A 16,871-nucleotide genomic window follows, 5' to 3' on the forward strand; every position below is an offset into this window, starting at 1 on the left:
GCTCTTATTGTTTGAGAAACAGAGAGCACATTCTGAAGCTATAGCATTCTGTCTCCAGGAAAATCTATAACAGTTAAAATAATCTGCTAAAACAAAAAAAATAACCCAGGAACCTGGCAGAATCCTTGTCCCCAACCATGAGCATTGTGTTCTATTTAAAAATTCAAAAGGCACATTGGCATCTAATATTAGTTCCCCTCTTTTACTAAAGAGATTTAATGGTCCACAATTTAATTTGAAGTGAAAGTATCCCCCGCACGACTCTTGATAAAGTCTTTTGGAGACCAAAGTCAATATCTACGGGCCTTCTGAGAAGGAGCTATTGATTACCTGTCTAAGCCAATGATCATTAAAAGCCAAGGAGATTCAGGAGTACATTTCACTATTACAAAACCTAGCACCTAATAAAATTGGCATATATTGACTGGTCCATGGTGAAGCCCAGAATGTAAATAAATTATGTCATCTTTTTCTGAGAACTAATTGAAGTTTTGAAGTATTCAACAACTTGTAAGCTAATAACATCCACAATAGCGTTAGTGTTCCCTGATCAGAGTGGAGAGGCATTTCAGGATGTGGGGAGTGGGAGTCTTTGTAAATGATGGCATAAACATGCCAGATTGTAGAATACACTGACTTCTGCCCATTAACATTCTGATTTTGTCTCCTTGCAATTGTATAATAATGTCATCTTGTGTTTTTAGATCTTCTTTCATCTGAAAGAGCTTTGCAAACTGCATATAGTATCTACATACAGAGGAATCATTGCATCTCTCTCTAAAATGAAGCCACTCACACAATTATTTTGTCCCTCTCTGGAATGCAGTAGCTGTTTAACAGTACCAACCGTTCAAGGCAAAAAACGAGGGAGAATAGAGTATCCAATTGAAGTTGCATGAGGTGTATGAGCTGTACGTGACACAAGCTAGAATTCAGTCAGGGATGGACCTAGCTTCTCTACTTCTGCAACAAATAAATTAATTAAGTAAATAATCTAGGGTCCTTAATGACTCCATGTGTTCAGGACCTGGTGTCTCATCTGAAAGACAGCATTCACCAACGCTGTGGTAGGGCACTACTTCAGGGCTGACTGAGGTAGAAATGTGTCATTTTCTGAATCACCAACACCATGTTCTTCAATACCTTGGGGTGGCGGTGGGGGGGCAGGGGGTTGGAAGTCTTCCACACAAGCACTGATTTATTTCATCCTTGATGATCATGCGAGATTTGATTAGCTGATAGGCCAAGGTGGCATAGCAGCAGACTCATACCTTGGCTTGTGATTTCAAAAGGTAAAAAGCCTTCTTAGATAAACGTTAGAGTTTCCCTTTTGTAGAATAGGGACAGCACGGGCAAAAAGAAGTCATGTTGGGGGTTGTGAATTTTTTTGAAAAAAAAAAGTTAACAATTTTTGTTTTAGCTGACATTTGTTGGTTTGTTTTTTTGATGAAAAATTTCACTTACAATTTTTGGTTCCTTTTTTCCTTTCTCTCACTTCCTCCCCTGGAAAAGTAGTTTTTGTGGCATTTTTAAGTTTAAAAAGTTAGAGACTGTAACAGTTTCCCTCACATTTTAAAATATTTTTTATACTTTTCCAATGGAAGAAATTTAAGAAGAGTGAGAGTGTTCTCCCTCCTTCCTTTTTTTCTTGCTTACTTACCTTTTTTCCCTTTGGAAAAAAATAAACTGAGAAAGAGTGGGATTCCCCACTATTTAAAAAAAGTAATTGAAAATTTCTAAAAACTTGAACAAATATTCCAAGGGTTTGTTTTAGAAAATTTTTATTATAAAGTGTTGTCAAATTAACTTTTTTGTTTAAAAAATTCTATGTCAATGAAAGGTAACTTTCTTACAGGAAAAAAAAATTCTTTAAAAATACTTTCAGCCAGTCCTATTTAAAAGACAGTTGTATCTGGCATGGAACAAACCCAGTCTAGTGACAGGTAGAAAATGAATTTGTTCTCCTTCCCCACGGAGGAGAAAGAATACAGCTGTATATCAGCAGTAGAAGGATTGTCAGAGATCCATCCATGAAGAGAATAAGATTGGGCTAAGTTTTAGTGAATGGTGCTGTCCTCCCAGGCACTATTAGAGCTATATCATCTGAGGAATCTGGACTGAGCCTGTGCTAGCAGTTTGGCTCATATTATAGGTGGAGCTTGTAGCAGAGTTAAGATTGTCCAACACTTCCCATCATAAGGCTGTACTGTCAGTTGCCTATAACTTTGCCACAATTTTACCGCTGAGGCTGAAATTTCCCATGCCAGTATCTGCCTGTGGCTGATTTTATTTCTTAAAGTTTCAGCAAAAATTGTTCAGCCATTTCTGGGAATGAGTTGTGGGAGGGAATACGTTATTTTGTCGATGCTAAAAAAAACCTCTGAAAATTGTTTAATTGGGGAGCTCTAGTGCCTCTGTGCTTTGGACCATGGACATGAAATTTGGCAAGGAGTTATCCTGGTGTCAGGGATATGGCTTTGCCACGCCCTTGAAAAACTGCCCATATGTGGCCAAGTTATGAGCCTTTGAGAAATTGCAGTTTTCACATGCTCAGTAGAGACTATTAGAGTTCAGCAGCTAAATTCTCAGAAGATTCCATCTGCAATGAGCATGCTCCATCCCTTCACAGCTCCTAGGTACCAACCAGATTGCACATGTGCCATCACCACAGAGTGACTGAGCATGCTCCAGCCTGAAAATGCATATTCTGAGCAGGTCTTTCCATGCAATTTCTGCTCCTGGTTGCTGTAGGGTGCTGTGGCACCAAGCACCAGAACTGAGAGTAGGAAGACTGTCAAGCTCTAACCTTTCTTGCTGAAAGTTTCCATGCAGAGACCTGGGAGAAGGGAAACCCCTTTTTGAACTCATTGGCTGAAGGAAACCTTTCCTTTTTTCCTCTTTGTTTTGGCCATGCCCTAGAAAACCTCAGTAACTCTAGCTCTGTCTCACATCAATCTTGATTCAGTAAGATACTTAAGCACATGCCAAACTTTGAGCAACTAAGTAATCTCATCGACATCAACTGTTTTATTCATGTTTTTTAAATTAGGTACATGCATAAGTACCTAGTTTAACAGTGGCCATAATCTGTCACAGAGTGTTATGCAGCCAATTCAGCAATGGGGCTTTGAGAAACACTGGTGTCTGGGCATTTACCTAAAAAACCTATAAAGACCTTGGATCAGCATTGTCCCTGCTCTAGTTTTACTGATAATAATTATAACTATGGAGTTTTACCAGCGATGAAGCTGCCCAGTTATACTCAAGGGAAGAAGGACCCTATCTTGAAACTCCTTGGCCTTATTCAAACATGCCAGAACTTCTCCTTGTGGGCTACTGAAAAGCTTATTTCTCTACTTTAGTTTTGAACATTAATCCAGCCCAGAGAGAATTAGCGATGGCTTTTTGAGATTAGAAATATCAGCAAAAATGTATTTACTTATTTAGTATTTTGATGTGGAACAGGAAAAGCTCATTATGGAATCAGGCCCTGAGCCTCATAATCTGATGACATTTTATCTCTTCCAGACAGTTATTCTGAACGTTTAAAACTTAACTGTTTGTGTGTCACAGGGAATTACAGCATGGCATTGGAAACAGGGTTTACTCAATGGAAAATGTTTTGAATACAGTTCCTGTAGTCTGAAGAGAACTTTTGGAAGGCTAGAAAACGCATATTGTGACAAATCAAAGTGCTAACTCCTCCTGCCACACCTGGAGAAATGGTCTTTGCCAGCAAAAGCAGAAATCTAAACAATGAACCCCTAAATGTACAATTTACAGCCAGTTTTCAGACTTTGGGAGGGGCCAAAAGAAACTGGGGTCAGCTGATTGCAGGAAGCAAATGAAAACTGCAGGGATAGGGATAAGGTAAGAGGTACAGCAAAAGTATACCAGTGGGGGGACACTGATCAGAGATCCCCATTGCTCCAGAAAGAGATCAGGGGAATTGATGGAGCCAAGGGTGCTGGCCTATTTGACCACCTGTGATGGAGTGGGCCCAAAGGGGCCCTCCCACACAGACAACAGTGGCCCGGGCACCAAGAAAGGGAAGGTCCAAAAAAGGAAATGGGGTTGCCTAATTACATGGAAAAACTCAAGAAGGGCAGGGCCAATGGTTGTGCAAAAAAAAGCCAGAGATAGACACTGGGCAGAGAACCACAGACAGCACCCACTGCTTGACGAAGAGAATGGGATGAGTGGAGCTGAGAGGATGAATAGGTCCTAGAAGTGGGTTCTACACACAGAAAAAACAATGACTTCCCTCTCTGTTGAGGACACAAGGGTCAATTAGATGGTGGAGGACAAATAATACAAAACAGGAGCAGAAGTGAGACTTTAGGGACAAAAGAAGGGATCCAGTGGGGGACACAGCTCAGAGAATCCCCAGCAACATCCCCTGCTCACAAAAGAGACTACGGGGAGTCAGTGAAGCTGAAGGTGCAGGATTGACAATCCCGAAGATCAGTGTCCTCTCTTTATCCACAGCACAGGCAGCAGAAGTGCTATCTTTCCCATGCTGTGCTCCTAAAGCTCTGCTCCGCCTGCCGACATGTCTCAACCCTGGCCTGGAGAGAACAGCTCTGAGACTGAGAGGGATGTGTCTACGCCCATTTAGTCATTAACATCTTTGCTGAGGTTCCAAAAAGTGGAATAGCTATGGAAGCGGTGGTGCTTCCTTAGTATCTGTCTATTTCTGGTACTTCTATGGCCTCTATCACCGTAGCACCTGAGCACCTGACAATCTTTAATCCATTTATCCTCACAGCCCCCCGGGGAAGCAGGGCAGTGCTATTGTACCCATATTACAGATGGGGAGCTGAGGCACAGAGATGCTAAGTGACTTGCCCAAGATCACACAGGAAGTCTGTGGTAAAGCAAGGAATTGACCCTAGGTCTCGCAAGTCTTAGACTAGTGCCCCATTCACTATTATCCTGCTTCTCTACATGCACCCACCCATTACAGACAGCATGCGAACCACTGGTATGTTTCATACAGCATCCTCCAAACAGCAATCAGATGGTAACAACTTTTATTCATTGCTCCTCTGGGCACTTGATCAACTGCACTTGATCTGTGCTCTTGGCAAAATAGAGATGCGAGGCTCCGTCAAAACCCAGTTACGCAATCCATGAAGTCATCCAGTCCCCTCTTTAGCACAAATCCTGTTTGTTACTGACAGAAAGATATGACCCAGAGTAGGACTGGAATGAGAATGAACTTTATTTCCAGGCCCTAGTCATCTGACCTGGTCAGTGTTATAAAGATTAATTAAAACCCCTGTCACGTGTAGTAGTTACCATGGCAGGCACCTTATAAAAGCGTGAATCTGAGGTTGGGTGATCATTATTTGCTTGTGGTGGACTTCGTGTTTGAAAAAAGAAAGCAATAAAAGAAAGGCTCTAAACAGCAGAAGTCAGTAACAGAGAGGTAATTGTTCTGTATCTCCCATCTGAGCTGCACAGTGACTCACGGGAAGCTGAGATAAGGTTGGTTTGTGCAGTAACCAAGAGTCTTTCAGGATCTCAGTTAAGGAGGCACACAAACATCCTGTGTTTAATTGAAAGCAAATGCCTGCTACAGCAAGGCTGCACCGAAGAGATGAATCTGAAAGGTGAAAAAAATAATTTCCAGATAGTGCGAGTTGTTTAAGCCAAAGTTTCAAAATGGTCTGCTGCAGTGATAGAGCTCCAAATCCAAATATTTGTGGATCCCATTATCTTGGTACTCACTAGCTTTGTTCCAGTGTCATAGCTCCCCTGGTTAGAGCCCGCAAATGGCAGCCTTTCATTGTGAAAGCTATGTAATTTTGATAACACTAGGACCAAATTCTCTCCAGAGGTACAGTCATGCAGTACCTACTGTCTTCTGCACAGTGCCCATTGACTTCGCTTATACAGTAGCTCTTAGTTTCTTCCTCACCTAGCTAATTTTTTTTATTTAAATCCTTGCTGTGTAACTCAGTAAAGTATTTTGGGATACAAAATTAGGGCCAGCTGCTGCAAATCAATGGGAGTTGAGGATGCTTGTATTGTCAAGATTGTATTGTCTGGCCCAGGAAAATGCCACATCAGTGTCTCGGCCTTCAAATCAGTGAGGAACCAAGGTTGCACATGCAAACTAAAGTTCTGAGGAAGGAGAACCCAAGGCATTTCAGCTGCTTTCCATCTTCCTATTGAGTAACATAAGAGATGGGCCCCTTCTGAACTGATGCCATTAGGTTGTGCAATATAGGCATCCACTCATCTCCAAGCATCTGGGATTAAACAGGCTTTAGTAGTTAATGGTTCTCCACCTGTGTGGATCCAGAAGAGCAGAGGGGTCCCCATTTGCTTCTGCGCAGGATACGAGCACACCCCATTGACTTGAGTGGGAGAAAAGGGCCCCAGAAGTTAAACAGAAAGTAAAGGTGCTTGTACATAGCTGTGACAGCAGCTTCTGAAGAGGAAAAAGTGAAATGTCACCACAAGTGTGTCAGAAACAGAGTGCTGCTTTCCAAGCTGTGGTAGAAATTGATTTTATATTGAATTTTCTCTCTGGTGGAATCAATGCAGACTTTTCACAAGGTGAGCTCTGAAATAGAGATTGTTAAATGATTTTCTGCAATGCTTCAAACCTAAAAAGGTCTAATGTGTGTAGAGAAATAACAGGTCGCAATTGCCTACAGCCACAGGGGTTTGATTTCTCAGTTTACTTTGCACGAGGACATGCATGCAAGTGAGGGATTTGCATATATGTACAGCTAGGGAAACACACATTACACAAGGTGCCAACACTGTGGAGTATGCAGGTCTGCGCATGCAAAGTAAGCACTCAGTTGTACACGCAATTTTGGGATAAAAATCAGGTACAAATGTTTCTTAACCAAGCATGGGCCTTTCAAAGTGTGAACCGGGCTACAGGCCTAGTAGGTCTTTTCCACCTCTGCCACTGCATTTCTCTAATTATTTGTAAATCTGACTTTAAATTCTCTATTCTCTTCTAATTAGAGTCTTATAATGCCCTCAACCCCATAGTATCTGAGGTCCTTCCAGTGGTGCATTTAGTAATGTGACTAACCTCTGTCACATGTGGTTCATTTTTTCTCATCTCCTTTTATCTCAACCACACTTGATCTGTGCTCAAGAACCTTTCTTCTCCACTTTTATTGCAGTCCAGCCTGATATTGGCTGAACCTTCAGCCTGTTAACTCTTCTCCTCAGGATTCTTCTGACTTCCTCCCCAGTATTGGACTCTGCTCCTTTACTTCCATGATCACCAGGGAGTTCAGGAACCATGATGGTGACCTTTTAGACCCCCTCATTGCTCCTGACTTCCTGGATGCTTTCTTTATGACCAATGGTCCCTTCCAATCCAGGCTTTACACCCTCACTCTGGGCCAGATTCTGATACCATCTCACTTACACGATTGTAAATTCACAGTAATGCCACTGAAGACACCAGATTTATTTGGGTGTAACTGAGATCTGAATCTGGCCCCTCTCTCTACCTCTGATCCTGCCACATGAAAAAATACTTTATCAACTTTGTTTTTCCTAACCAGCAACCCTATTTACATACATCTAATATACATACCAGGAAACATGCTCTCTGGATGCTACCCAGTGGACCCAGTGCCTTGTGAGATTCCATCTACATGAGCACAACTACAGTCCTTTGATAGTTGCTGCTGTTTGGTCAGTCATCAATAAGGTACCAGACTAAGGATATGTCTTCACAGCAAAAGCTAAGCACAGGATAGCCTACCTGAGCTAACTTGAATCCAGCTAGCATTGGTAACACTAGCAGTGAGGACAGCTCTGCATGACTTTCAGAATGGGCTGGTGAGCTGACCCAGGGTCCATGTGGTGGTTTTACTACCTGTTCATAAAATGTATGCTGCACTGTCTTCACTGCTATTCGTATCCGCACTGGCTGGATTCGAGCTAGCTCAGGTAGGCATAGCTTGTGCATAGCTTTTGCTGTGTACATGAACCTAGAGTCTTAAGGCATATCCTAAAGTAAGTCCTTGCTCAGCCACAGCCTTCCGTTGTGACCTTGGGCAACTCACTTAATCTACCCTGTAGTTCAGCGTCCCGCCTGTAAAACGAGGATAGAGCTTCCCTACCTCAGAAGGGTGTTGTGAGGATAAAATCCACTCATGACTGCGAGCCTCTCAGATATTACAGCAATGAGGACCATATAATTAGATAGACAGGGCTAACAGTGATTTACAGACACAAACAATGATATCCTGACAACGTCAGTGTTTCTCTTATACTATGCAACCTAATATGGTTCATAACAAAGATCAAAGCCCCACAATGAGCCATATCTTGCCTATGCTTCTTTATTACACTGGTTCCAGAAAGTCATCCTTCGCTGCAGTGTTTGACTCATAAGAAAATTGACATTTGTTATGGCTGGCTTTGATAAAGGTGTGTTAATCACTGACTGGTACCTGGCAGTACATAGAGGCTGCTGCATTGTCCAAAAGCATATGCTTGGTTTGTAACATTAGAAGCCAAGTTGATTCGACTGCAGGCAGGACATGGAAACAATCATGAAAAAAAGCCATCTTAGGGAGCAGTGGGCAAATTGTGTGGGGTTTTATTTCTCTATCCAGCTGGAGATGAGGTCTTAGTTAACAGCAAGATGGCTCACAAAGATAGCTGCCTGCAGGAATAGATCAGGGGCTTACCGTGCTGCCAAGCTACATCATTGGGGATTTCAGAAGGGAGAAGAGTGTGCGTGATGCTTGTCCAGAGATTTACAGGAGAAAGCCAGTTCTAGCTCAATTAAGCCCACAGAATATTTAGCAAAAAAGATATAGTTCCACTTTGGTGCTGGGACCCCAGCTTCTGCTCAAGCAAATCCCTCCTAAATTCACAGTGTTTCTATGAGGCCTACAAACAAAACAATAGAAAATATTAGTGTGAGAGAAAGGGAAAATAACCCCTTCTGATCTGGATCTCCCAATATGTCTTCTCTTTCTGTGTTCTCTGTGGCAGAGATTGTTTCCTGCATAGCATTAAGCACATTGGCACTGACAATCCAATAAAAATAATAATTAAATGCATTACAATTTGCATGAAATGAAACCTATAGATGAGGCTGAGAATGCTTTTTCATTCTAACCCTCTAATTTGCATGGCCTTTTCTTAAGCAAAAGAGCTGGATTTGTTCTGAAATTTCTGTGCAGGATACGAGTACATCCCATTGACTTGAGTGGGAGAAAAGGGGCCCAGAAGTTAAAAAGAAAGAAAGGGTGCTTGTACATAGCCAGTTTCATACTTAGGGCTTGTCTACATTACCCGCTGGATCAACGGGCAGCGATCAATCCGGCGGGGGTCGATTTACAGACGCGCTAAATCTGTTTAGTGCAGACGCAATAAATCGACCGCCAAGCACTCTCCTGTCGACTCTGGTACTCCACCGGAGCGAGAGGAGCAGGCAGAGTCAACGGGGGAGCTTCAGCAGTCGACTCACTGCAGTGAAGACACCACGGTGAGTTGATCTAAGTATGTCGACTTCAGCTACGTTATTCACGTAGCTGAAGTTGTGTAACTTAGATCGATTCCACCCCCCAGTGTAGACCAGACCTTAGTGTATATACAGTATGAACTCAATTGAAGTCAGTGGAATTACACCAGGGATTAAATTGGTCACTCCTGCTCAATCAGTCATAGCCCAAAGGTGGAGTCAAAGAACAGCTGTTAAAACAGCTAGATGATACCCCTCTGAGATAGTTGTGATTTGCAGGGACTTCACCTTCTTGTGTGACTGTTTAGTCCCTATTGTAAGGTTGCCCTTGTATAAGCACTGTTTTACTCAGCATGCTTTTCTGGGGACTGTCTCTCTATATTTGGCAGAGGGAAGTGGCTGTAGCTTTAAAGCGTGAACTAGCAAACTGTATGCTGCTCTGAGACTCTGGAGAACTAGGTTCTCTTCTCAGTTGTGCCATGGGTCTGCTGGGTGACCTTGGCAAGTCATTTCCCCTCTCTGCCTGTTTTGCTGTCTATAAAACAGGGATAATGATACTGATCTCTTTTGTAAAGCACTTTGAGACCTACTCAGGAAAAGTGCTCACATTGGACTTAGGGAGAGACGAATTTTTGATTACTCTTTCAGTAGGTAAACCTGTGTCCCTGACACAAAGGCCAGCCTCCCACACACCGCATCTCAAGTTTTTGCATCAAAACAAAGGAGTGCTAGAGCTTTTCAAAGAAAAGGACACCAGAATTTTTTAACCTGGGCAAAATAATGTATTTTCCCAAACCTTGTTCTCAGAAATGGCTGAACTGTTCTGGCTGAAAATTTTCAGGTATAGTCAACCTGAGGCAGACACCTGGCATAGATATTTTCAGGCCAAATGGTTAAAGTCTGGCAAAGTTGTAAGCAGATCTTCTCAAAACTTGTAATTTCCATTCCAGGGGAAATGCCGATATTTCAAAAGGTCTTTACATCCTCAATCAGAATGAAAAGTCAGAATTTTGAAATTACTTGTGAAATGAACATTTGGAAAAAGTTTGAAATGACCTTATTGAAGCCCTTCCAGAGGTCCTTGCAAAACACAGGCAAAATGCTAGGACGTGATTAACCCCGAAAGATGCCATTCCAGAAAAGGAAAGTTAAAGGAAGCAAAGGAAAGTAGAGACAGCCATGCAGCCAGAGATGATAGAGTAGGAAAACTCCATTAAAACTTTCCATTCAGGAGGCCAAATATATATAAATAATCCAAAACACTGGCGCAATGGGGCATTGTCTTATTGTTGGTGCTGCATTTATTCTTATTTTGTTGCTGTTCCAAGTACTAAGGTGATAATTAAAGCTCTGGCTCTGGCACTTCTCAGCAGAATAAAGATGCCAGCAATGAGGACAGATGGAGGGAGAGAAATAGATAGATAAATGCTCAGGCTATAAGGAAGAATTTGCAAAAGCCAAGTTAGTGATACTGACAACTGACGAAAGGAGTTTGGGTTAGAGGCATTGTCATAACCATACAGCTAAGGGTAGCTTAGAATTCCTCCTTACCTGTAAGGGGTTAAGAAGCTCAAATAACCTGGTTGGCACCTGACCAAAGGGACCAATGGGGAAAGAAGATACTTTCAAATCTTGGGGAGGGGGGAGGCTTTGTGGTGTGTTCTCTGGGGAAAGCAGAAAAGCATCAGGTCAAAAAAACTCCTTCTCCTATAAACCATCCTGTACAAGTCTCTGATATTACAAAAAGAGTAAGTAAATAAGGCAAGGCGCGTTAGATTGCCTTTTGTTTTCAACTTGTGAATTTTTCCTTTGCTAGAGGGAAGTTTATCCTGGTTTTTTGTAACTTTAAAGTTTTGCCTAGAGGGGAATCCTCTGTATTTTGAATCTGATTATCCTGTAAAGTATTTACCATCCTGATTTTACAGAGGTGATTCTTTTACCTTTTCTTTAAATAAAATCCTTCTTTTAAGAACCTGACTGATTCTTCCATTGTTCCAAGACCCAGGGGTTTGGGTCTTTGATCATTTTGTAAACAACTGATTAGGATATTATTCTCAAGCCTCCCCAGGAAAGGGGGTGTAAGGGCTTGGGGGGATTGCTGGAGAAAGAGAAACTCCAAGTGGTCCTTTTCCCTGGTTCTTTGTTAAATCTCTTGGTGGTGGCAGCGTTACTTAAACCCAAAGGGAGAATTTGTACCTGGGGAGTTTTTAACCTAAGCTGGTAGAAATGAGCTTAGGGGGTATTTCATGAGGGTCCCCACATCTGTACCCTGAAGTTCAGAGTTGGCGGGGGGGAACCCTGACAGGCATTGTTTGCTGAGAATGAATTTCTGTGTGGATTTGCTTTTGTTTGTTTATTATTCCTAGGGATATTAGCATGATAAATAGGACCTTTGTGGTTTTTATTGCTCCCTGAAGTTATAGTGGGAAGACTGTAAAAGGCGCTGGTCCCATTAGGAAGGATGGTCTATGGCTGTTGAGCTTCCTTATCATGCCTAATCTTAGGAATCTAGTAGGATGATAACACTTCCCTACCTCACAGGGCTGTTGTGGGGGATAAACTGATTAATGCGGGTGAGGTGCTCAGATACAATCATGAATCCTATCACCAATCTAGAGAGGCAGACATGACCCATCCAGTCCTTGGCCTCACTGAGACTTCTCAGCTGGATAATTATAGGGACAGTATTTTGTTGTGAGCCACTTGGCTGACCTGTGTGAAATTAGTTGTGTCTCTGGTTCCGTCAGATGTGAGATATTATCCATCTTTATCTCCGGTGTATTCCAACTAGTGACTTCCAGGATGTATCCCATTACTATTTTCCTGAGTTCTCCATCTCCCACTGCTCAGGACCCCTTTGAAATAGCAATCCTTAAGGTAAGCTGTGACAGGCTTGAAATTCAGTGCCATTTACCTGAACAAATGAGTGACTTCCAGAGTTTGTTCTTCATCTGTAGATCAAAGAGATCTTACCAGGGCTTAAGCTTCCCCCCTCCCCCCACCCTTAACAATTAAATAGTAGTTTGTCTGCTTTCATGTCAGATCTCAGCATCAGTCAACTGGGTGCATATATACATAGCTAATACGGTCACCCCAAATTTGTGGCAACAGAGACATCACTTATTCGCTCTCATTCTCTGAATATCTATGCATCTATCTTCATCCCTTCCTGCTGCTGTTATTTTGTTTTTCCTTTGCATTTTGTGACCGGTGTGTGGCCAAAGTAAACATCTCTAATTGGGAACTGGCTGGATGTTTGCCATTTGCCTCTCTTCAGAGCTGTCAAGTCCTGCTTAATATATTCAGCTGCACATTTTACACATGATCTCCCCTCCTCCCACCCCCACAGATATGGCTGTTTCTGTATACATCTGGGGATTGATTTTTCCTTTGATTTACTGAGTATGAGGGGATTTGCCCTCTTATTGGTACGTTTTCTCTTGTGAGTCTGGCACATTTCAGCAATTCCAACACTGGATGGTATATTATAGATGCTGCTCATTTAGTCCTGTTCTTTTTAGGGTCTTGGCTATTTGGTCAAATTACCTCTGTAATAACTCTGTCTTTAGGGCTTTTTGACATTCATTTTTTACTGAGGTGCTTTATTCTTTATATGCTTTTACACACCGGTTGGTCTCCCATGTGTAGTTTCACAGCTGTGTACATTTAGCTTATTCACATGCATTACAGGGGACCGTCAGAAGAGGTGTGAAAATGTAGCTATATGGGTGCTATGTGAGTGGCATTTGAATAGTGTGAGAGGAAGGTGCATTTATGTGAGAAAGTGTGTGTGTGTGCACGCACGCATTCACGGTAAAAGGTAAATGAGTGTATGTGAAAGAAAGGTATGTATGAGCTGTATATGTAAATGGGGGATGGCATCTCAGTTTAAATGACACCTCAGGAGATCCACTGATGCTGCAGGATTTGGATGGTGCTTGGTTAAAAATCTGCCAGGCTTCTCTCACAAGAATACTAGTGGTATTAAAATATCAGCCAAAAAGGGCTCTTGGTTCCTCATCCCCCACTAGCTACAGCCTATGATAACACCTAAAGCCAGGCATGGGTTTATTGTTCCTATAATGTGTTGACAAAGCACTTGTGTCCAATTATTAAATGTGCTCTGCAATTGTGTTGCTTCTTGCCTGAAGCTTTGCTCTTTGAAGAGCCTCCGTCCTTGGGTTGCAGGCAAGGAAGCTCACCTTACATTTCTTTGTCTGAGAGGGAATGGGAAGCTGTGGGATGCTGCTTTATTCCTCCCCTAAAGCCTTGTATTGGGCTGTCTCATAAAGAGGGTTGGTCATGGTTCTCCCTGGTTCTCAGCAGGGTCTCTCCTCAGATGGCTAGGGTTTAAAGTCGGGAGGTGCTGGGTGAGCACAGCTCCCCTTTCTCTACTAAAAGCAGTGGGAAGCTACCACTCCTCTTCCGGTCTTGGGAAGCAGCACCCACAGCTCCACCCTCTCCTTTATCTGATGTGGAGCCAGCACCTTCTCCTGGTCTAGTCTAATTTAACCCCGGCTAGAATGGGTCAGGTGAGAGCAATGTGGACCACACCCCTCCATCACTGTCCCAGCGGGATGGCCATGCACCTTTCTTTTCTATTGTCCATAAGAAATGAGTTCTGTATTGACTCTTAGCTCCCCCATTATTAGCCCTCTGTTCTCAGAACTTCTCAAGTTTTTCTCTCCCCAAAAGAATCAAATGACTAGAGAAGCAACTTCTCAAATCTTAGAGCATGGTCAACTGGTAAGTCTGGGATTGAGAGCAAAGAGAGCTGGGTTATTTTCCAAGCAATGTCAGTAGTTAGTTTTGTGACCTTACACAAGTCACTTCACCTTTTTCTGCCTCTGTTTCTCTACCCTCTACAGAAAAGGGAATAATGAAACTTACTACCTCACTAGGCTTAACTTGTTCATGTCTGTAAAGCTCTTTGAGATTCATGTGCTGATATGAGAAGGGGTTATGAAACTAGCTGCAAAAGTTGGATCTGGGCTTTGAATTTGACCTACCCGTGAAAGGGGTGTTCTTGACCAGGGATTTCATTTGGGGACATCTCTTCTAAAAAAAAACTGATAGCCAGGGGAAATGTTATTTTATAGGGCTAAGACCAGCCTCCCCTGTAATTCCATTTGTGTCTGTGCTGCGAGACATGACGGCTGAGGAAGGACAAAGAACCAGAACAGTAAGGGAGTTTCAGCTACTCCTTATCTCCTCTGTGACTGATTGTTACAAGGAGTCCTGTATCAGAGTTGGGCTGAGAGAACAAATCCTTTAATATACTGGGCTAGGAACAATGAAATACCATATAACTCTCTCTTACCAGGTGGAAGCCCTTTGGTGATAGCCACACATTATTATTATTTATTATTTAGATTGCTATAGTATCCATCACATGCTAGACATTATCCAAACGCAGAACAATACAAAATACTTTTCCTAAAGAAACTGCAGTCTTAAAAAAACAAAGGCACCAAGGAAGGGTACAATGTACAAGCAAAGGCATCATAGAATCGTAGGACTGGAAGGGACCTCAAGAGGTCATCTAGTCCAGTCCTCTGCACTCATGCCAGGACTAGACTATCCCTGGTAGGCGTTTGTCTAACCTTCTCTTAAAAATCTCCAATGATGGAGATTCCACAATCTCCCTAGGCAATTTATTCCAGTGCCTAATTACCCTGATAGGAAGTTTTTCTTAATGCTCAGCTTAAACTGCCCTTACTTCAATTTAAGACCATTGCTTCTTGTCCTATCCTCGGAGGTTAAAGAGAACGTTTTTTCTTCCTCCTCTTTGTAACAACAAACTGTTATCATGTCTCCCCTCCATCTTCTCCAGACTAAACAAACCCAATTTTTTCAATCTTCCCTCATAGGTCATGTTCTCTAGACCTTTAATCATTTTTGTTGCTCTTCTCTGGACTTTCTCTAGTTTGTCCACATCTTTCCTGAAATGTGGTGCCCAGAACTGGAAACAATACTCCAACCGAGGCCTAATCAGAGCGGAAGAATTACTACTTGTGTCTTGCTTACAATACTCCTGCTAATACATCCCAGAATGATGTTTGCTTTTTTGAAACAGTGTTATACTGTTGATTCATATTTAGCTTATGATCTACTATGACCCGCAGATTCCTTTCTGCAGTACTCCTTCCTAGGCAGTCATTTCCTATTTTGTATGTGTGCAACTGATTGTTCCTTCCTAAGTGGAGTACTTTGCATTTGTCCTTATTGAATTTCATCCTATTTACTTCAGATCATTTCTCCACTTTGTCCAGATCATTTTGAATTTTAATTCTATCCTCTAAAGCACTTGTAACCTCTCCCGGCTTGGTATCATTTACAAAATTAATAAGTGTATGCCCTATGCCATTATCTAAATCATTGATGAAGATATTGAACAGAACCAGACCCAGAACTGATCCTTGCGGCACCCTACTCAATATTCCCTTCCAGCTTGACTGTGAACCAATGATAACTACTCTCTGGGAACAGTTTTTCACCCACCTTATAGCAGCTCCATCTAGGTTGTATTTCCCTAGTTTGTTTATGGGGTCATGCAAGACAGTATCAGAGAGAAGATAAGAAAATTGGACTCAATAAATTGATGCAGTTCCCTATTCCTGGTGTGATGGGTTCGGTCAGAGACCCCCTTAGGACTGTTACCTGATGTGCTGAAACTACCTCTGAGCCCATTTTCCTTGTCAGCTTGGGACTGCAGAACCCTGCCTTGTTGAGCCAGACACGCTAATTTGCTGCAACACAGACCCAGGTCTGGTTCACGCCCCCAAAGCTGCAGACTTTAACCAAAAACTGCTCAGCAAGTCACCTGTCTTCAGCACCCAGACACCCAGTTCCCAATGGGATCCAAACCCCAAATTAATCCATTTTACTCCATATAAAGCTTATACAGGGTAAACTCATAAATTGTCCGCCCTCTATAACACTGATAGATATTCACAGCTGTTTGCTCCCCCAGGTATTAATCACTTACTCTGGGTTTGTTAATAAACAAAAGTGATTTTATTAACTATAAAAAGTAGGATTTAAGTGGTTTCAAATAATAACAGACAGAACAAAGTAAGTTACCAAGCAAAATAAAACAAAACATGCAAGTCTAAGCCTAATACATTTAAGAAACTCAGTACAGGTAAATCTCACCCTCAGAGATGTTCCAATAAGCTTCTTTCACAGACTAGATGCCTTCTTAGTCTGGGCCCAATCCATTCCCCTGGTACAGCCCTTGTTAGTTCCAGCTCAGGTGGTCTCTAGGGGATTTCTCATGACTGGCAGCCCCCTTTGTTCTCTTCCTCCCCCTTTTATATCTTTTGCACAAGGCAAGGATCCTTTGTCTCTCTGGGTTCCTACCCTTCCTTCTAAATGGAAAAGCATCAGGTTTAAGATGGATTCCAGT

This window comes from Chelonia mydas, chromosome 3, assembly GCF_015237465.2.
Source record: "Chelonia mydas isolate rCheMyd1 chromosome 3, rCheMyd1.pri.v2, whole genome shotgun sequence".
NCBI lineage: Eukaryota > Metazoa > Chordata > Testudines > Cheloniidae > Chelonia > Chelonia mydas.